Here is a 5,340-nt window from a genome sequence, read left to right on the forward strand (position 1 = left end):
CTAGTAATGGTTGCCAGGGCTCAGGGATGGGATATGGTGGAAAGTGGAAGTAATTTGGCTATAAACAGCCATATGAGAAGTCCTTGTGGTGTTGGAACTATTTGGTGTCTTGACTATGGTGGTGGATACACAAACCTAGGTAATAAAATGGTATAGAACTTCACACACACACACACACACACACACACACACATACACAAACTGAGTACAAGCAAAACTGGGAAAATCTGAATAATATTGGTGGATTATATCAATGTCAACTTCCTGGTTGGGATATTACACTATAGTTTTGCAAGATGTTGCCAGTTGGAAAAACTGTGCAAAGCCTACAAGGGCTCTGCCTGTATTATTATTTCCAACTGCATATGAATATACAATTCTGAAAAATTTCAATGAAAAAGAAAGCAGAGAAAAGCTGAGAAAAAAAGGAAATAAAAGAAGATCCTGGATCCCAGAATCCTCCAATGTGGTGAAGGCTTTTAATGTATTTACTTCCACCAGATGTGTCATCTTTTTTCTCCATTAATATCTTCACTTAAATGCCTTGACTTTTTGCCTTGCCTATACTTTTTGACTGTTTGACTTGACTAGCAATTTGATACTATGTATTGTGTGCATCATGCATATCATTCCTTGGTCATCCTCTCCTGTCTCATCTCACATGCTTCTTCTCATATATAGTGTTAATGGCAAACTGCCTTTTTTTTTTAAATAAATCTGATGACTTAAAAACAACAGTATGCAAGACACTGGCCGGAGGCATTTGTACTGTCAATCTCTGTCTGATCTGGCAGCCTCACTTAGCCCTCTAGTGCAGGCCTTCCTTAAGCTATGGCACTCTTGGGCAGCCCGGGTGGCTTCAGCCCAGGGTCTGATCCTGGAGACCTAGGATGGAGTACCATGTCAGGCTCCCTGCATGGAGCCTGCTTCTCCCTCTGCCTGTGCCTCTGCCTCTCTCTGTGTCTCTCATGAATAAATAAATAAATAAATCTTAAAAAAAAAGCTATGGCACTCTTCTCCGTCTTATTTATATGGAGGCAGTCTAGAAAAGTCATATTTTAGTCATTTTGGAGTGTAGTGATTAAGAACAAGAGTTTTGGAGGGGCACCTGGGTGGCTCAGTCGGTTGAGTGTCTGACTCTTAGTTTCGGCTCAGGTCATGATCTCAGGGTTGTGGGATTGAGCCCCGTGATAGGAGTTGGGGGTTGCTGAATGCAGAGACTGCTTGTCCCTTTTCCTCTGCATATCTCCCTCAAATAAATAAATAAAATCCTTAAAAAAAAGAACAAAAACTTTGGGATTAGACTTAGATTTGAATCAAGGGGCCTTGCCACGTACTAGCTGTGACCTTAGTCTACCGGGTCAGTTTCCTTATTTGTAAAATGAGAATAATAAAACTATCCACCTCATAGGTTGTTGTGAGGATGCAATGAAATAATGTATGTAAAATGCCTAGCATACAGTAAATACTTGTTGGTTATTATTCCATTACTCTTCCTCTTTCTGCCCTTAGATCTCATAGCATAGCAAAGCCTGTACCCATAGGCTTTTTTGTGTATCCAAGGCCAGGATCCATTTTTCCAGTCTTTTGCTTCCTAGTGCCCTATATGCCTTTGCTACCTTTATAAAGCTAAAACAGATGATTGTGGGCCACATAGTAGAAGAATGTGGTTACTGACCAGGGATATCAGAAGGTTCAATCCCACCCTTGTTAAAGTCCTAAGCCTAGATTCCTGCAGTCTTTTTTTAAAATTTATTAATTTGTTTTTGGCCTTCTCAGCCCTTAGCTGGTTTCAGCAGTGTCCCCAACTAGGCCACCATAGCTGTGGAGTAAACATCAAGGAGCTGGTAGCCTTATCCTTTTTTCTGGTCCCACCACATCCTTAAGCCCTAGAGCTCTTCTGCACTAGTCAGATATATGGTTGTTTTACTCGGATAATTCTAGAAAGGGTAGTGGGATAGCTCTTCCCCCACAACCTAAGGGAGAGTCTTACAAAGCAATTGGAGAAAAAATACAATACCAACATTATCACAAGCCTTTCTTTCTACATGAAAGGTAATATATAGTAGGGCAGTGGTTCTCAAAGGTGGTCTTCAGACCAGCAGCACCAGCATCACCTGGGAATTTGTTAGAGATATAAAATCCTGGGCCCCATCATAGAACTTCTGAATCTGAAATTCTGAAGGTAGGACCCACTCAGCAATCTGTGTGTTAACAAGATTTCCACATGATTCTGATAAACACTAAAGCTTGAGAGCCACTGGTGTAGTGGTTACACCAGAGCACAGAGCCACTGGTGTAGTGGTTACACCAGAGCACAGACTCTGAAGTCAGATTGCTTGGGTTTAACTCCCGTGGTTCTGTCACTAGCTGTGCAAACTTGGTCAAGTTACTTATACTCCCTTGCCTCAGTTTCTTTATCTGAAGAATGGAAATAATAGTACTCTCTCTCTCCTTGAAACTCCTGCTCTTTTTTTCCTCTTGGCTTCCTCAACACTACACTTTCCTGGTTTATCTTATACATGACCAGCCCCTAAGCTTCTTTTGCTGGTTTCTTGTCCTCTGCTTGACCTCTAAATGTTGGCAGTTCCAGGGCTCTGTCCAGAGGAACCTCTTCCTCTTTTCTATTCCATTATCTCCCTAGATAATGTTATCCAATCCCAAGGTTTTAAGTAGTATCTGTGTGCTCTTACCTCCAAAATGAACTTCTATCTCTTACTCTGACAGGGCCCAGAATTCAAGACATATATATCTCCTTGACACTTCAGTTTGGAATTTTATTAAGCATCTCAACCTTTACTCGTCTAAAACTGAACTCTTGATACCTGACCAGTACCTTTTTGAGTCCTCCTTATTTTAGTAAATGATCCCACCATTCGCTCAAATCAAGAAACCTGGAAGTGCCCTTGAGTCTTCTCTTTCTTTTTATACCGTACATTCAGACCATCACCAAAAGCTGTTGGCCCTAACTCCAAAATACATACAAAATTGTCCTTGTTTCTGGTTCCCACCACCTTACTCCAAACCTCCACCATCTCTTATGTTGTCTACCTACAATAGTCTCCTAGTTGGTTTCTCTGCTTCTACTCTCACTCTATTATGGTCCATTCTCCAAAACTATAAGAGAGGTCTTTAAAACTGTAAATCTGATCACCTCACTCCTCTGCTTACGACCTTCCAATATTTTCTCTGAACAAGTATTAGAACAAGAATGAAATCCAGGCCCCTGACCCAAGGCCCACAGAGGGGCATGATCTAAACTCTGCCTGCCTCTCCATCCTCCTCTCACATGATTCTCCCTGTTGTTCATGACGCTTCTGTCACACCAGCTTTCTCTGTATTTCTCTAACATATCAAGCTCCTTCCTGCTTTCAGGCTCCTGTAGTAGCTATTTCCCCTGCCTGGAACATTTTTCCCTCAGGTCTGCGAATGGCTGGCTTTTTATCATTTAGATGGCTCCAATGTCACCTGCTCAGAGAGCCATTCCTTTACCAACCAAAGTAGACCTTCCATCTCAATCACATCATATAGCACTTATCAAAGCACCTGTCATTACATATGTATATTATTATATATTTGTGTGTGTCATTATATATTTATTTGTGTCTTTATCTGTCTTTTACGCTAGAATGTAAGCTCCACGAGAACAGGGACCTGTAGATCTTGTTCTCTGTTATATCCCAGCACTGTACTGGCATACAAAGGGCCCTCAATAAATATTTGCTGAATTAATGAATATTCTCAAATAGTATAGTTCTTGGAAATTGGGTATTTCTTCATCTATATGCTGATGCATGCCAGACATATGTCCCTACATGTGTGCCTATATAAGCTTAGGTTCTTTTTTTCCTCTAAGCAACTTACAGTTCAACTTATATATTAAAAATGTGTTCACTAAATGTTCATGGAATGAATAAAATGAAAGAATGAACTTCCATTACCTCCTCCCTGTTTCACCTAGTGCATAGATACAAACAACAGTGATGATCCTGATACTTGCTTAGCCATTATATTGCCATAAAAGCACTGCCGTCCAACCGAAGTAACAGGGCTACCTACATGTAATAATGGAAGAAGGTAACAGTTAAAGTGATTAGCAATAGCAGTGATAGAGTGAGACAGCTGCAGGCTAAATGTGGTCCTCAGTGGGAAGTGGAGAAGGCAGAGTGCTTTGGCCACTTCAGTGGATCTTAACCTTTTTAGTAGTTATAAGAAAGCAATGATTCTGATTCAGTAGGTCTGGGATGAGGGCAACCACCCATCCTAGTTTACCTGAGACTTTTGCAGTTTTAGTACTGGAAATCCAGTGTCTGGAGAAAGCCTTCAATCTAGGGAAAACCTAGATGATTAGCTACCCTAGTTCTGAGTAAGTTATTTTAAAACACTCCCCGAGTGTAAGGAAAAATAAAATAAGATGAAAACAGAGATAGAAGCAAACTATAAGAGGCTCTTAACTCTAGGAAACAAACTGAGGGTTGCTGGAGGGAAAGTGGGAGGGATGGGGTAACCGGGTGATGGGCATTAAGAAGGGTGCTGGTTGTTATATGCAACTGATGAATCACTAAACTCTACACTGAAACTAATAATACACTATACATTGACTAACTTGAATTTAAAGAAAAAATAAATAGAAATAAAACACCTCCAGGTAGTTCTAAAGCAAGTGGTCCCCAGGCCACACTTTGCAACATAAGTAAAAGGCTTGGTGGCAGCCCAACTTGCCTTACTAGCTCTGATCTCCACTCTGATACCAAATAATAGGGTTGGCTCAGCCCTGCTGTTCTCTTTCCAACCTTAGCTAAAGGGAACACTTTGTAAGCCTTCAATTGATTCAAGAAGATTGAAAATGCAGGGCTAAGTGATTAAAACTCTTAAAGATGGAATAACATTTAAATGCCAAAATTGCTTGAGTACTTTAAAAATAGGGAGAAATGGCCAAATTGTATCACCCAAAAAGTTCTAAAATAATCAACTAAAAGGAACCACTCAGAATGTGAGTGGCATAGTGTCATTTCTTCCCAGGCTGCTGACCTCTTCACTTCAATGGCTATGGGCAGAGTTGTTAAGTGATCTATGAAACGTTAACCTTTCTCTCATGGCTGTAGATGCTGTCACCGGAATAAATTTGAATTCAGTTGATGAAAAAGTGTCAAAGGACACTAATCTCTCCTTCTTCAATCATCTCCAATTCTTTCAAATATTTTCTGCTCACTTGTTGCTGTGACTTAAAATCTATCTCAGTTTTTTCACCTTAGATTTCATAGTTAAAGTGTGTACAATTAAGGATACAACCTTTGGTTTCAAATAAGCCAGGATGAAGAGAGCCAACTAGGTAGTTGT

Source organism: Canis aureus, chromosome X (assembly GCF_053574225.1).
Source record: "Canis aureus isolate CA01 chromosome X, VMU_Caureus_v.1.0, whole genome shotgun sequence".
Classification (NCBI taxonomy): domain Eukaryota; kingdom Metazoa; phylum Chordata; class Mammalia; order Carnivora; family Canidae; genus Canis; species Canis aureus.